The sequence below is a fragment of the Leuciscus leuciscus genome, assembly GCF_965113295.1.
Source record: "Leuciscus leuciscus genome assembly, chromosome: 5".
Classification (NCBI taxonomy): Eukaryota; Metazoa; Chordata; class Actinopteri; order Cypriniformes; family Leuciscidae; genus Leuciscus; species Leuciscus leuciscus.
Genome location: NC_138729.1, coordinates 29,888,005 through 29,905,744, shown reverse-complemented (window position 1 = coordinate 29,905,744; position 17,740 = coordinate 29,888,005). Strand labels below are relative to the sequence as shown.

The 17,740-nt window shown below is 47.9% G+C and overlaps 1 long non-coding RNA gene across 1 annotated transcript in view; it reads right to left on the bottom strand.

The window, feature by feature from the left end:
• Positions 1-17,740, bottom strand: part of LOC309498361 — a 205,525-nt gene that overhangs the window by 60,281 nt on the left and 127,504 nt on the right. The window lies entirely within an intron of this gene.

Sequence of the window (17,740 nt, the reverse complement as noted above, 5' to 3'; positions counted from 1 at the left end):
ATTTATCTGCAAGCTTCCGTTTACCTCTACAGCCTTTGTTGGCAATGAGAACATGATCACCAACTGACAGAGGCAATCCTTTGACTCTCTTATTGTACTGATCAGACTGATGTTTTTGTTCTGCAGTGGAGTTCTTTTGGGCCAGCGCCATAGCAGACTGTAGATCACTGACAAGAGATTGAACATAGTCATTGTAATCACAGATTGACTCATCACGAAGCACACTTTGAAACATAAGGTCAACAGGTAATCTCGGCACCCTCCCGAACATCAGGTAAAAAGGGGCAAACCCAGTTGTTTCATGGGCAGTGCAGTTATACATGAATGTCATTGTTTGTACTAACTGTGGCCACTTTTGTTTGGATCTGGGTGGAAGCGATCTCAGCATGTTACCTAACGTTCTGTTGAACCTTTCAGTCCCACCATTCCCCATTGGGTGGTACGGTGAAGTCCGTGACTTGTCAACGCCGGCAATATCAAGAAGCTCTGCTATCAGCTCACTCTCAAAATTTGTTCCCTGGTCCGAATGGATACGTTTGGGGAATCCATAAATACAAAAGAATCCATCCCACAGTTTCTTAGCAACACTTTTAGCATATTGATTTCGGCAAGGAAAGGCATGAGCTAACTTAGTGAAATGATCCGTAATTACCAGGACATCCACAGATTTATTGTGCCCATCTTCAGCAGACCAGAAATCCATACAGACAAGCTCCAATGGGGCAGTGGTCTTGATGCACTTCAAGGGCGCTCTCGCTGCTGGCTCTGGAGTTTTACTCAGGACACAACGTGTACAAGTCTTAACGTAATCACGCACATCACGTTCCATCCCAGGCCAATAGAATCTCTGGCGTGCTAAAGACAGGGTACGTGGCTGACCTTGGTGACCGGCCAGATCATGAACACCAGAGAGTGCTTGCTGTTTCAGAGAGGCAGGCAGGATGAATTGAAACTTTTTATGCTTAGAGAGTGGATCTTTGACAGCTCTATACAGGATGCCATGAAGCAAACAGAGTTTTTCCCACTGCCTCAAAATCCTCAAAACTAGAAAATCCTCATTTGCACGCTCACGCCTGGTAGGTCTGCGCTTCCTGCTGACATAGAAAGCCACCCTCGAAATAACTGCGTCTTTGTGCTGCTGACACTGCAATTCGGACAATGAAAAAGCATGGATTACATCTTGACAGTCGGGAATCAAAGTTGTCAAATGATCAGCCAGGGATGTTGCCCTGGATACAGCTCCTGAATCCCAATCATCACAGACAGACAAGATAGACGACACATCCTCAGAAGTCATGGAAGAGTTTATCTCAGAGCTTAGATTGAGTTCAGTTTCAAGTGTCTGTGGCTGGCACGTGAGATGGAATGTTTTCTGTACAGAATCATCTTCCACACTGTGAACATACTTCAACAGTTCAGAGTAAGGCTCGGACAGAAGTCGCTGACTCACTGGGTTGACGAACGGGTCACGACTGAGTGCATCCGCCACGACATTCAACCTTCCAGGAACGTACTTGATCTCAAAGTTGTACGGGGCAAGTTTTGAAACCCAGCGCTGCTCACATGCATCCAGTTTAGGTTTTGTCAAGATGTAGGTAAGGGGATTATTATCCGTCCATACAGTAAACTCATGACCTTTAAGCCAGTGACTGAACTTATCGCACACTGCCCACTTGAGGGCCAAGAATTCCAGTCTGAGTTCAGGGTAATTGGCTTGGCTGCGGCTCAATGACTTACTGGCGAAGGCTATAGGACGTGCTTTGTCCTCGCCACTGGGAACTTGAGAAAGCACTGCACCTAGGCCGTCCAACGATGCATCAGTGCAGAGAATAAATGGACGCTCAAAGTCAGGGTGTGCCAGGACCACGCTCTCGACAAGGGCTCTCTTTAACTCCTCGAAGGCGACATCACAATCAGGAGTCCAGTCCTGGGGAGACAACTCCCGATAAGTGCCAGATCGATTACGGCTACTTGTGCCTTTCGCCAAACGTTTTTGACCGGCCGTCAAATTGAACAATGGCTTTGCGACACGTGTACAGCCAGGGATGAAGCTCTGGTAGTATAGAACCATGCCCAGAAATGATCTTAGTTTCTTTGGCGAAGGTGTGACACTATCTTCCTTCATCAGGTCATTCTTTTGAAAGGCTGAAATGACTGCTACTTTGTCGTCATCCACGGAAACTCCAGATCCGCTGATCACATGGCCCAGAAATTTGATGGAGCGCCTGAGAAAGTGACACTTTTTCGGAGCCAACTTCAAATTACTAGCTCTCAACCGTGAAAACACTACTTCCAAGCGTTTCAAAGCCTCCTCTTCAGAGCGGGCGAAAACCAGCAAATCATCTAGATAGCAAAGGAGGCTGGAAAAATTTAGATCTCCAAATACACTGAGCATCATGCGCATAAAGGATGCTGGGCTGTTACACAGGCCTTGGGGAAGACGGTTGTATTCGTACAAGCCCATTGGTGTTGTAAATGCTGTGTAATGACGATCAGAAACATGGAGCGGGACGTTGTAAAATCCTGATGTCAAATCAACAGAGCTGAAGAAAAGATTGCCTCCTAGAGCAGCCAGGCAGTCTGCCTGATGAGGCAAAGGATGAGCATCCTTAATGGTCTTTGCATTAAGCCAGCGAAAGTCCGTACAGACTCTGAGAGATCCATCCTTCTTCCATACCATTACCAAAGGAGATGCATACTCGCTGACGGATTTGCTAATGATGCCTTTCTCTTCCATTTCAGAAAGTACCTCTCTCAACTTCTGGTAGTGGGCAGGAGGGGTTCGGCGATATGGCAGGCGAAACAGACGCTCATCGCTCAGATGAATTCGGTGGACAAAGTCTTTCACCTCTCCACAATCGAGTCTGTCTCTGGAGAAAACATCTTGATAGGACACGATAAGACTCGTCAACTGCTCCTTCCATGACTTTGAGACCTCACAGTTTTCGATATCAATGTCCTCCAAACCATTCTCGTGCAGTGACCGCACAGGGTCAACAGGTGGAATAGACTTGGGGAAAGCTGCATCAGAAACTTGAGGTTTGCACACATCTTGTGACACTGTAACATCCTCCACTGCTAAACAAGAAGACACATCAGCCAGCTTAGCGTTACGTCGAAGAGTTATTGGAGACTGGGTGGGATTTAAGATCTTCATCGGCACCCATCGATCACCCCACATAGGAGTCACCACACGTCCAACAAGAACATGACGTGGCGCTGAACGTGACGTAGTGGGCTCGACGATGACGGAGCTTCCTGGGGAGACATTAGCGTTAGCTGGTAGTTTTCCCCAGACAAGGTGCTCACACCTGGGAAGCAAGGTAACGGCCTGACAAAGCCTAACTGTGCCGAGCTTAGCGGGCTGTTGAGGACCAGACCAACGAGAAACACCGCTCAAGAGCTCAAGAAATTCTTCACACTCAGGGTTGCTGTTTTGGCAGGAAATTAGTTCCCAGTATCTCTTTTCGGCTTTCATCTTCTGAAGCACATATTTGATTACATTACTGCCGATAATGAACTCATCCTTCTGTCCAGGCACTACTAAGGTTGGTACGATAAACTTGAACCCGTAGACTTCGATTTCCAGGTCATATGTGCACTTAGGCTGAGTAGTCAGACCACCGCAGCCCACCAGGACCACATTACCAGGAATCTCTGAGGGTTGAGGGAGAACTCCATCAGCACGCAACTTGGATTCACTTTCCGTACTCAGTGTGCAAGCCATACTGCCAGAATCTAACATACCGTTCAGCACGGACTGGCCACCGACAGTCACAGGAGCATAAAAGAGTTCACTAGCTCCATCAATTTTCTGAGATCTCACATACAACACAGTTTTGTCGGGTGGCAACAATTTGCAACTATTTACAAAAATCTCATGTGGGTCTGACTCATCTTTTAGGGGAAATACGCCACTGCCCATGTTATCCCCCTCCGCACATGGGCTATTTAGTTTAACTGAATGGCTGAAGGCGGCAGCTCAAGGCCTGTCGTCCTAGGACAATTGCTCTTAAAGGGATAGTTCAGGATTTTAGACATGAATCTCTATAGCTTCCCCATAAGCAGTGTGGTGCATTGACCATGACTTACCCCCGACAGCGTCCTGTGAGCCGAGCTCCGGTCCAGTTTTGGTCAAGATGAAATTAGTCCGGCAAGATTGCTGGGGTCACGGCAATAAAGCTTTTTTCTTCTCAAATCAATATGTGTTCAAAAGAGTGATATATTTGCGTCACTAAAACGTTGTCTATGGAGAGGTCAGACCTCGTAATGGCTTGGCACTATTTTCTCCCCTGTCATATCACTGCGCGCTGCCGCTACCTACAGCCAGCTGCGAGCTGCGCAGGCGCACACCACTTTTTCAGTTGTTCGGCAGTGTTTACAGCAGTGTTTACGTGCTCAGAACAGCTACACGAACGAGCTAACATAGCTACTCACCAAGAGCGATCAGTTTGTACAAGCTTTGTAGAAAATGGTGCGGACTTGTGACTATCCGGACTGTACAAACAAAGATGTGGCGCTTTCTCCTCACACATTTCAAAGATTTCCTGTGGCAGATGTTGCTCTGAGGCGACTTTGGCTCATTGCTCTGGGCTTCAATGTGAACACCAAACTGGCGAAGATAAAGAAGATATCCTTTTGGCTGTGTGTCGAAGTCAATGTTGTCATCGTCGCTGCTGTAGTCAGACATGTTATCGTTCTCTTTACGAGCTGTAAACAAAGTGACACGTGCGCGGCTCCCAGCTGGCTGTAGGTAGCGGCAGCGCGCAGTGATATGACGGGGAAGAAAATAGTGCCAAGCCATTACGAGGTCTGACCTCTCCATATACAGCGGTTTTGTGCTGCAAATATATCACTCTTTTGAACACATATTGATTTGAGAAGAAAAAAACTTTATTGCCGTGACCCCAGCAAACTTGCCGGACTAATTTCATCTTGACCAAAACTGGACCGGAGCTCGGCTCACAGGACGCTGTCGGGGGTAAGTCATGGTCAATGCACCACACTGCTTATGGGGAAGCTATAGAGATTCATGTCTAAAATCCTGAACTATCCCTTTAAAGTGTCCAGGTTTGAAGCAGTTACGACAAAGCCTCTGGCGCATACAATGAGTATGTGTAGTGTGCTCTTTAGATTGACATACTCTACATGCTGAGCTCAGACTGGGCTTGGGGTCTGAAGTTCTGACAGGACAGTTTGGAGTGGACGAGGATAGTGAGGCAGTGCAGAGAGATAAAACTTTGTCCATCATGCCAACCAACTGCTGCATACTAGCATCAGGAGTAAAAGGAGCAGCGTTCGGGTTCAACTGACCAGTTAAACTTGGTATCTGACTTGAGAGTTCAGGCTGTTTGGGAGAACTTGACACAGAATCGTCACAGACAGTTACAGTGTTCTGATGGCAAGCAGACACAGGCAATGAGCGTGAAGTTCTTGCAAAAGCTCTCTTCAGAGTCCTGCGATGACTATCCAGTCGCTCTTGAACTTCAGCAGCACTCCACTGTTCAGCAGGCTTGAACTGAAAAGACAAAGCAAGGCCAGGATCTGGACAGTGTGAGATAAACATCATAACAGCTTCAGTTGCAGGGTCCTCAACACACTTGTTCCGTCTACGCAAACACTCATCAGCCACATCAATCGCCTTATTGAGCCGTATCCAGTAGTCCATTGGGCTCTCGTCCGCCCTAGGCAGGGTGTTATAAAAGTCAGACATAGGCATATTTGAATACATCAACTCACTGAAATTGCGCTTCAGTATATCGAACACAGTGGTGGGGAGCACTGCAGCAGTCGGCCCAGGGAAGCTGCGCAAGGACACTTTGACTACATCTCTCGCTTTTCCAGCTAACCTGCTCAAAATTAGATCAGAGGCAGTTTCATCAGTGCATTTCTTTCTGTTCAAATAACTGTACATCAAGTCTTCCCATTCATGTACAGTAAATGAATCACTTTGATCGCCTCTAAAAAACGGCGGAGGCGCAACATCATATTGGACAATGACTTTCAAATTAGAAGCATCAAAACAGTCACTTGAATTCTGTACATTTGACTTAGGCTGCACTGGGCTGGGATGTTGTGTTAAATTGAGACTGGCTGAAATGCTCTCACCAATTTTCTGTGCCAAATCAGAAATAATACTTCCTAGAGACTCAGGGGTAATGACGTGATCAGCATTTGGGCGTGTAAAAGGAGTAGAGCAAGCAGCTGGGCCAGATCTAAGCTAGTTTGCCAGACTTTGAATCGCTTTGGAGAATCTGCTTCCTCCAGATGTGACTGAACTCTTTAAATATCAAATACTTGTGGACCACTTAAAGTTGGATGAAGCTAAGCTGATTGCCGATGAACTCGTCTACCCCATTTACTGACACCATGGCTCTCCATGAGAAGTTTGGTCAGCCCCACCAACTAGCTTTGAGGAAAATTGCCAGTGTCCTGGACAATCCGAGATGATAATTTATTAGATTGCAAAATGATTTTGAGACATATAGCCTACTTCCTTTAAGTTTCATTGAGGGAGACAGGTTTAAGAACTGAAAACGCAAAGTGCTGTTAGAGACTTCGCTTAAACCGTTATCTTTGTCTCTGCAGCGTCTGTCACTCGAGCATGTGGATATTATTGTTCCCTATCGTTCGGTCACTACGACGTACGTCGTGGTGAACGACGAATAGGAATCTCGCTAGAGAGGCCAATCTACTTCGAGTGAAACTAAACGGGCCAATGCATATTGGCGTGCAATCATTTGCATCAGCTGTGCAGCCTCGCAGCGCGGGTATTTAACGAGCAGCTGGTGCGATTGCACTTCAGCTTTTTGCTTCGGAGCCGAGCGTTTCGATGCTGTTTAATCTACTGAGTGATCAAACAACGAGCAAGCTCTTCAAGATGATCTCTCGTGTCTGGTGCGGGCGATACAGCGCAGCAGCGGGGTCGACTTTCTTTTTCTCTCTTTTGTTTTTGTGTTACTGAGCAAAACAAAAAAGCTGTTTTCACAGCTGGTAACGGTGCGCCAAGAGCGCTGAATAGCCGTTCTTATGGCTGGTAAAGACCGCCGTGAAGGGAGACAGCGCACGACAGGTTGCATTCCTGTCTGTGTCCGCTGCGACCGTTCCCCTGCGTGCTTCAGTACCAAGGAGAGTATTTCCCTGAAAGAGCTTACATGGGTGTGAGTTGCGTCTTTCTAAAGATGACATTCCACCCGTGTGTTTCTGGTTGCGGTCGTTTCCTGTCCTCACTGACGGCCACGATCACTGTCTCGCATGCCTGGGAAACATGTGAGACTGTGTTTGTGGGTGGTTCATGTTCTCGCACGGGAACATGACCACGTCGACACGCCGGTCAACTCTTCTTTCTCCGGAAAGTTTGAGTCCCCTCTGTTGTTGGCCAGCCGCTGCTTGTGTGTAAAAGCACAGCTGCAGGTCTGCTCGACACTCTGGGGGACCGTGGAGATCGGCGAGAGCTTCCGCGGGGAAAACCCGACGGATCTCTCGCTCCTCAGCGTGTCGTGTGCCGTCGAGCTGCCGGGCTGCAGCGCGTCTACTCGTCGCCAAGGGTGTCATCCCCTGCAAAAAAAAAAAAAAAAACACTCCGGCACAGCCTGCTCTACTGTGTCCGCTGCAGGAGGATGACACCGCCCGTCTCAGCCACTGTTTAAGTGGTCGGTGAAACAATCACCCCTGAGATGGGTGACCCGGAGATGGGTGGAGCTGCTTTCACCCGGTGAGGGCCGAGGAACGAATCTTTTGAGTGTTCCACCACTGGAGTCACAGTGGTACCTAAATTCCCCCCCCCAAAAAAAAAAAGAGCAGTTCTTCCATCCCTGGGTCTGAAAAGGGCCAGGAGAGCAGTGGGAGGAGAGAATCCTCACCACTCTCATCCGCCTCTTCTATCGCCAGCAGGCAACAGTGTGCGGTTCGAGAACGCAACCAAGCCACCTCCTGCACCTCCTGCCTGGTGGAACCGGGTAAGTGTTGCACAACACACTCAGACTCCGCTACGGGCCGCCTCCCAGAGAGAGCCTCCCAAGCCGAGCCCCTGTGTTCCACCTCGCTGCCCCACTCCGGGTACGCCTACGGTCCCTTTGGTCCCGCTTGTACGGTCTCTGCGAGCCTGGCTAGTGCTCCCCAGTCCATCTCGCTGGCTCATTCGGACCATCAGGCTCGGCTATGCGATTCAGTTCGCCCGGCGTCCCCGCAAGTTTCGGGCCATCCACTCCACTACAGTGAGAGCAGCCGATGCCCATGTCTTGTGCGCGGAGATCGCAGTCCTACTGGCGAAGGACGTGATAGAGCCGGTCCCTCCAGCCGATATGAGGTCAGGGCACTACAGTCCCTACTTCATTGTACCCAAGAAAGGTGGTGGGTTACGACCGATCTTGGACCTGCTAGTTTTGAATCGGAGCCTTCAAAAGCTACCGTTCAAAATGCTCACGCAGAAACGCATTTTCGAATGCACCCGTCCCCGAGATTGGTTTGCAGCGATCGACCTGATGGACGCGTACTTTCATGTCTCGATTCTTCCCCAACACAGGCCGTTCTGTGCTTGCGTTCGAGGGTCGAGCATATCAGTACAAGGTCCTGCCCTTCGGCCTGTCCCTGTCTACCCGTGTCTTCACGAAAGTCACAGAGGGGGCCCTTGTTCCCATGAGAGAACAGGGCGTTCGCATCCTCAACTGTCTCGACGACTGGCTCATACTGGCACACTCTCGAGATCAGTTATGCGAACACAGGGACCTCGTGCTCAGGCACCTCAGCCAGCTGGGCCTTCAGGTCAACCGGGAAAAGAGCAAACTCGCCCCCGTGCAGAGGATCTCTTTTCTCGGTATGGAGTTGGATTCGGTCACTCAGACAGAGCGCCTCACAGAGCAGCGCGCTCAGTTGGTGTTGAACTGCTTGAACACATTCAAAGGCAGGACGGCGGTCCCACTGAAATTCTTTCAGAGGCTCCTGGGGCATATGGCAGCAGCGGTAACCCCGCTTGGACTGCTCCATATGAGACCGCTTCAGCACTGGCTTTTCGGCCGAGTCCCGAGATGGGCGTGGCATCACGGCACTCACAGGGTGACAATCACACCGGAGTGCCGCCAGTCCTTCAGTCCGTGGTCAGACCCCTCGTTCCTTCGGGCAGGAGTCCCCTTGGAACAGGTGTCCAGGCATGCTGTGGTTTCACAGATGCCTCTCCCACCGGCTGGGGTGCCACGTAAAACGGGCATGCAGTGTCAGGGGTGTGGACGGACCCCCAACTGCATTGGCACATCAACTGCCTTGAGTTGCTTGCAGCACATCTCACTCTGAGCCGCTTAAAAAAGCCGCTTCAGGGCAGAGACGTGCTGGTCCGTACGGACAACACTGTGACCGTTGCGTACATCAACCGACAAGGTTGTCTACGCTCCCGTCTCATGTCGCAACTCGCCCGCCATCTCCTCCTCTGGAGTCAGAAGCATCTGAGGTCGCTTCTAGCCATGCATGTCCCCGGTGTGCTCAACCGTGTGGCCGACGAGCTATCACGAGCTGTGCTTCGGGAGAATGTCGACTCCACCCCCAGGTGGTTCAGCTGATTTGGAGAGAGTTCGGGGAGGCTCAGGTAGACCTGTTTGCCTCCTCAGACACCTCCCACTGCCAGCTGTTTCACTCCCTGACCGAGGGAACACTCGGCACGGTTGCACTGGCTCTCAGCTGGCCCCGGGGCCTTCGCAAAAATGCGTTTTCCCCAGTGAGCCTACTTGCATAGACCCTGTGCAAAGTCAGGGAGGACGAGGAGCAGGTCCTTCTGGTGGCTCCCTATTGGCCCGCCCGGACTTGGTTCCCAGAACTCATGCTCCTCGTGACAGTCCCTCCCTGGCCCATTCCTCTGAGGAAGGATCTTCTGACTCAGAGACGGGGCACCCTATGGCACCCGCGTCCAGACCTCTGGAAACTCCATGTCTGGTCCCTAGACGGGACGCGGAGGTTCTAGGTGACTTACCCCCAGAGGTACTTAACACCATCACTTCTGCGCGAGCGCCGTCTACGAGACGTGCGTACGCCTTGAAGTGGAACCTGTTCGTCGAGTGGTGTTCCTCCCGTAGAGAGGACCCCCGAAGATGTTCGATAGGGTCAGTGCTTTCCTTCTTGCAGCAAGGGTTGGAGCGAAGGCTGTCTCCCTCCACCCTTAAAGTACATGCTGCTGCTATTTCAGCATATCATGACCACATAGATGGCAAAACAGTTGGGAAGCACGACCTGGTCGTCAGGTTCCTTAGGGGGGCGAGACGATTAAATCCTCCTCGTCCCCCCTCCATACCCTCTTGGGACCTTTCCCTAGTGCTCCGAGCACTCCAGGATGCTCCCTTTGAGCCTTTGCAGTCAGCAGACTTAAAGCTTCTCTCCTTGAAGACTTTGCTGCTGATTGCACTGACCTCGATCAAGAGGGTAGGGGACCTGCAAGCATTTTCGGTCGACGAATCGTGCCTAGAGTTCGGGCCGGGTGACAACCATGTTGTACTGAGACCCCGGCCTGGCTATGTGCCCAAGGTTCCTACCACTCCCTTTAGAGATCAGGTAGTGAACCTGCAAGCGCTGCCCCTGGAGGAGGCAGACCCAGCCCTGGCTTTGCTCTGTCCCGTTCGCGCTCTGCGTATGTATGTGGACAGAACTCAAGGCGTCAGGACCTCAGACCAGCTCTTTGTCTGTTACGGAGGCCAGCAGAAGGGGAAGGCTGTCTCCAAGCAGAGGATGGCCCACTGGATAGTGGATTCCATCGCCTTGGCTTACCAAGCTCAAGGCGTGCCCTGCCCGCTCAGGTTGCATGCACACTCCACGAGAGGCGTTGCATCCTCCTGGGCGCTGGCACGTGGCTCCTCGCTAACAGATATCTGTAGAGCTGCGGGCTGGGCGACACCTAACACGTTCACTAGATTCTATAGCCTACGTGTAGAGCCCGTGTCCTCCCATGTTCTCACCCTAAAGGGGTAGAAGCACTGTGAGTACCGGCTCTGTCGGCTTGCTGCACCCTACTGTGCACCCTTATTGCTCCAGAGTCAAAGCCTGTCGAGTCCTCCAAACACCCTCGGCCCGGACGTGGCGGAGCGTCCGGTGCCAGGCCTTTATCCGCTGAATCCTTGAGAACCGGGTCTAGGCTGGGTCCCATATGTGTGACCCTACGGGGAATCCCATATGTGTATATCTTCCATGGCTGCTCCTAAACGGAAGCCCGTGTCTTCCCTTGGGCTAAGTCACCCACTATTCATATGCAGTACAACCCTTGGGTTAGTCCATATGTTTATTCCCACATAACTCTTCTTAAGATTGTGGCTCCCGCAGCGTTCCCCTCCCTCAGTTCGGGCACGCTTTCCCAGTGTTATCCAATAATCTCACTGTATGGGTTATCACGGAACAACAGTGAAGGATACTCTCGGTGTAAGCCCTCTCCTATCGTCCTTCCAGGCAAGAAGGTGTAGAGGCTTGCTCAGGGCGCTGGATGGGGTGCAGCAGCTGTGGCACTTTGGTAGGGATTCCTATTCGTCGTTCACCACGACGTACGTCGTAGTGACCGAACGATAGGGAACGTCTCGGTTACATATGGTAACCCTCGTTCCCTGAGGGAGGGAACGGAGACGTACGTCCCGTCGCCACATCTGCTGCGACCCGCCGGGGCAGCCAGCTCACCGGCTCGGCTCCTCAGCAAAAAACTGAAGTGCAATCGCACCAGCTGCTCGTTAAATACCCGCGCTGCGAGGCTGCACAGCTGATGCAAATGATTGCACGCCAATATGCATTGGCCCGTTTAGTTTCACTCGAAGTAGATTGGCCTCTCTAGCGAGATTCCTATTCGTCGTTCACCACGACGTACGTCTCCGTTCCCTCCCTCAGGGAACAAGGGTTACCATATGTAACCGAGACGTTTTTCTCAACATAAACGTGAAACAATATAAACACGATAATCATATGCTGACTCGAGTGTACATGTACGTTCTGTATGATAACTGGCGCAGTCTGCTTTATTAAGCGTTTCTTTTTTTCGTTCGCGCTGCTTGAGCTTAAATGCTTTTTGTTCTTTATATTTTTGGTTTACACATATTGTTTTTTTTTCAACTAAAAGAAAACTTTAACATATATTGTAAGCTTGTTGTGTATATTGTCTAATCGTAAGCTTGTTCAGAAATGGTGACAAAAACTTAACGAAAAAATAACGTATTTTTCGTTAAACATCATTTAAATAAACTAATATTCGAATATTCGATTTTTATGAGCCCGAATATTCTAATGCAATATTTTTTTTTAAATGCCCATCCCTAATATACATACATTTTAGTCTGGCACCAGTTTAGCTAGTAGCTACAATGTGAAGTTTATGCAACAATAACATGCTTACCATTATGAGTGGAAATATCTTACCTTAAAAAATGTTCTCATCTTCAAATCGCGTTCTTCTAATTCTTTTGAGGTAAATCCAAGGTAAACAGCACAGCATAGCACACACACAACGTGTCTTCCAAACTCGATGAAAAGCAGAGGAGTACTGAAGTCTCTGATTGAGGTAACTGATCCATTGAGGTAATGAGGGCGTTTACAGGTTTGCGTTCCTTCACGTGGACGATTTGCACGTGGATTGCTCTTGCGTGCGTGGGTGTGGTCACATTAGAGTAAATAAGGACACGTTTGAGAAACTGTACATCTCGTTGCTTTCATACGGATTACTTAAACAGAATATTTGTTCTTGATATTATTTACATAATTTAAAAATATAGACTTCAAGCTTTGTAAAGACATATGTCTCATGTCAGTGTGGCAAGCATTCGCTGAGTTACAGATAATTTTCTGTCGCGTTTCAGAATGAACTTCACATTGGGACAGACGGCAGAACACGAATTATGTTTATTTTCTTTATTTTACGAAAAACACAACATTTTGTTTTTATTATGAGTGTACACAAATAAAAGAAGACATTTAACAGTTTTGAATGATGTATAACACTAGCCTGTATGACAAAAATCGATGGAGTTATTTAAGTCTCTTTTGCACTGATAAGAAAAAAAGCGAGACAATCGTGCCGCCGTGACCGCCGACCCCAGAGGGTTAAGAATGTCCAAAGACTCAAGCCAATAGAAGCTGTTCCACACAGGGATGAGAAAGAGGTGACTCGATCCAAACAAGATCAGGAGGCTTTAAAGTTACTTGAAACCAAGACCGTCCGCACAGAAGTGAATGAAATACTTCGACAGGCGACGCCATTGCTACGACAGAAGGATATGCCTCGGTTGCATGCCCCTAAGGAGTCAGTCATGCCAAATCTGTGCAGTATCGAGAAGCGTTTGTTAAAGGATCCAGTGAAAGAAAAGACCTATAGTGCAGAGATGGAGAAGCTCATGCGGACAGGAGCTGTCCAGGAAGTAACTAAGGAGACAGACTCTTGACGAATGTTGGTATATACCCCACCACCATGTCAGTCATAATGGGAAATCACTTGTTGTTTTCAACTGTTCTCACCAATATCATGGGCAAAATCTCAACCAGAATCTGTTGTCTGGCCCTACCCTTGGAGCATCATTGCTAGGTGTACTCATCAGATTTAGGGAGCATCCAGCTGCAGTAAGTGGTGACATCAAGGCAATGTTCCATCAGGTCTGCCTCCTTCCTGAAGATCGCCGCCTACTGCGGTTCCTTTGGCGTGATCTGAAAGTGGATGAGCCTCCTAAAGTCTTTGAATGGCAGGTGTTACCCTTCGGCACTACATGTAGTCCATGCTGTGCCACTTATGCTCTGCAGCACCATAATGTTGTTTTTAGAAATGTTTTTATGTGGACAACTGCCTTCAGAGTCTGTGCACCCCCGAGGCCGCCAGGCACTTGGTCGACCGACTGAGAGAGATGCTTTCCAAAGCTGGATTTGAGATACGGCAATGGGCCAGCAATGTTCCCAGTGTTCTGAGTCACTTACCCCCAGAAGCTCAAGCTGAGAGCTTGGAACTTTGGTTGGCTCAAGACAAGTCTGACATACCAGAGTCAACCTTAGGCCTTAAGCTTGAACTGGCAGACTGATACCCTGGCGTACAAGCACCAACCTGTTGTATATGAGACTCCCACCCTCGGGAATATCTACAAGGTCCTAGCCACTCAGTACGATCCTTTGGGACTTATTTTGCCCAACACCACTCGAGCAAAGATTCTTATTAGGCAGCTATGGAGTAAACAGCGGGGTTGGGACGATCCGAACCTACCACCTGAGCTCCTGCAGTCATGGCGTGTCTGGGAGAATGAACTTCAGTACCAACAAAACATCACTCTCCCTAGGACTTACAGTATGTCCCTCCTGAGGTAAAGGATGGTGCCACTCATGAAGTCCACATATTTTCGGATGCTTCAGAGCAGGCATATGGAGCTGTGGCATACTTGAGGACCACTGACAAGAGAGGTCAAGTGTACCTGTCTTTTGTGGTGGCTTGATGCCGAGTGGCCCCAAAACGTTCTCTTTCAATTCCTCGATTGGAGCTTTGTGGAGCTCTTGCGGCCGCTCAGTTAGCTAGATTGCTCAAGAAGGAACTGACCTTGCAAATAGAGACCACAGTCTATAAAATAACAAAGCCTGTAAAACTCTATTCCCTGATACAAGGCATTCTTTGAACACACATCTCAGCTACACATCTCAGCAGTGTCTGTACCCAGCACTGGCACTGAAGGAAGGAATGTAGCACTTAAACACCACTGACTTAACCTTCCCCTTCTTTAAACTTCTGGACCACTGTCTCGATGGCAGCGCCAAAAAGTCCGGAAGGCAAAACCGGGGCGTCTAGGAGAAAATATATTTCCTTCTCCTTCAGCCCCGACCGGTTAAGCCAAAGATGTCGCACCCTGGCAACCAGGACAGCATGAGAGCGCCGATGGCAAGGGCCACCTGCATGGCCTGCTCCACCTGCTCCAGCACTGCGTCTAAAGCTACCACCTGCTCGTGGCCTTCAATAGGCCAGCTTGTCAGCTTTGTACACTTGTAGCACCACCATGGTGTGCAGGGCACTGCCGACCAGGGCCCACTGCCATGTATGCTTTGCCCACAAGCTTAGATGTAAATTGGCAGGGCTTCGAGGGCAAAACGGGAGTCTACAATAAAGATGCCACGTCTGATGGGAGGTAACCAACTAGCAATTCCTCCATCTGAGCTATCTTCACATACGTGTATTCCTCCAACCCCTTGATGTTTGCTTAATGGGTAAAAAAACATCCTGTTCCAGAGAACAGACCTCATCGTGAAGGTCTTGGAGAAAGGCAAGGCTTGCGGAATGGAGCTTCTTCACTGTGTTCACTATCACAGTGAGGACAGCTAGTCCCCTTGAGGGCTAACCCTGCAAGCTCCATTCTAGGGATGGGCATGATTAATCAACGATCGATAATTGATCGTTAAGAATTTCGTCGATCACGTTTATTTGTTATCGATTAAACTAATGCAGGTTGCGTTGCGTAGTGTGAGTCTTGAAGCAATGGAATTAATTTTAGCGCGGAGGTACCTGTGCATCCCGGCAACGTCAGTCCCCTCAGAGCGGGTGTTTTCGGCGGCTGGACTGGCTGTCACCAGGTTTCGGTCGCGTCTGATCCCAGATCATGTCAACATGCTTATCTTTCTCAACAGAAATCAGTAGACTGGTGTAGAAGTTCTATGGGAACTTCATGCGTTTTCTCAGATCGGATAGCTATCTGATTTATCAAAACGATTCCATTTACACCTGGTCACATAAATGTGTTTTTGCAAAACGGATATAAATCCGATATTGAATTCCCGCGCTATATGCATATTTAAATTGTTGCATGTCATCGAAAGCAACTGATATGAGCTGCATTTTATTGATCATCAGCGAAAATTTCTAAATCAAAGACCGCAACAAGATATTGCGGCAACAGCCCTGGTAAGATCATTTCGGTTCTTTACTTTTAATGAAGATGATTGTGTGTTGATGAATGACTTTCACTTTGATTTGCGATAGTTTGCACGTTGGCTTGATCGTTGGCCTCATCTGTGGTGATGCGTGTTGAAGTAGCGTCGTCATATCTGGATATAACATGACATATAGCCTATAACACGCTCTCACACGTTTATTTCTTATCATTTTTGGGATAAGTCAAATTTGCATATGTGGTTTCAACAACCAGATGCATTTACTCTTGTCCAGTTTCGTCTGGAATGCGTCTCAGATCTCCTCCTGAAGTGGTTTGAGCGATCGGATTTAAATCCGTCTCCAATGCGTTTCGGAGGGCATTTAGATTTGGTCTTTTCAGGACCGGATAGCTATCCGATCACAGAAAACGGATGAAGTGACCATGTGTCTCTGTTTAAGAACGCCGGCTCGCAGCTGCAGGTTCCGCTGGTTTAGAGCAGGAATCTTCAAGTCTACCGAACGTCCAGTTTCACTGCCACAAGTTGATCTTCTTGTAATAAAGATCTCATCGAGGACAAACAAACTGTATTTTTGTATTTTCATTGCATTTTTAATTTATAAAAAGTTAAAGAAATAATGAATTTCAATATAAAAATATTAATGATTAATCGATAGTCGATCGTTAATTCTCCCGACGATCGACTAAGAAAATTTAATCGAATGCCCATCCCTACTCCATTCCCAAACAAATTACACACAGCTTGTGTGTGTGTGTCATTCGGGGTGATATAGCGATCACACAGACGCGCATACTTTCTAAATCTGTCTGTACTCATTTTTCTTTTTTTTTTGTTTCTTTCACACAGATTTACAGCATACGCACACAATCAAACTGCTTCCAATAGGCAATGAAGCTGATGAGGTGTTTTGTAGGTGCTCCTTATAGTCTGCCGACGTGCCTATGATGTCACCTTACTGCAGTAGCCAGTCAAGATAGTCGTGTAGCACACACGCTTCAAGGAGCGTTCCCATAGCATAGTGTCAGCTTATCGAAGCTTATTGAATGAGTTCCACTTCGAAATGGAACCCTTTATCCCTAAAGCATGTTTTATTAGATTGTGCTGGTTTTAACCCTGTGAGAAAAACTTTGGAAGAAAGTTTTAACAAAGTTAAACCAAATAGAGTTTAAGTGTTTTTAGCAAAAATAGATAGTAAAAACCTGATATACAGTAGTCAACATTAGTTGGATCAAGAAAGTTCATCAAAGTTGTCCTAAGACAAGAACTGGTATTGTTAAAAATTCATATAACTTTGATGAAAGGTTTTGATCCACTTCAAATGTTGACCACTGTAGTTTTACCATAACTTTTCCTCACCATGAAAATAGCCACAGAAGCTGGCATAGAGCCAGTTTAGAGGTTCTTGGGTTCTTAACTCAATTTTAAAGATCCCTTAATGCCAAAAAAGTTATATATATGGAGAAATGTCTTAAATTATTGCATAATAGTTTTGTTTAACAGGCTGTTTAATTTTTTTTCTAGTAAAAAATTGTTTACAAGCTGCTTAATTAATAACATGTAATCAAAATATAAAAATGATCAATTAATTAAAACTTAGGTCATAAAAGTATCCAATGATGGGATCCCCGGCCTAAAAGGTTCTATCCTGTATGTGAATCACCTGACAGAACCAGGTCTATATATAGAACGTTTTCTTCTAAAAGTGTATGACACAGCTAAGTGTAATTTAATAGAACGTGGAAATTATTTTTCTGTACCAGTGTCTTATCTTCTTTGTCATCTCAACAAGCACTTGTCAGCAATGTTTTTTGCAGCCATGGTTTTTGCAGGAATGATTTGCAATTGAGCCAGTAGGGGGCTCTACACACCCTGTTTTATACAG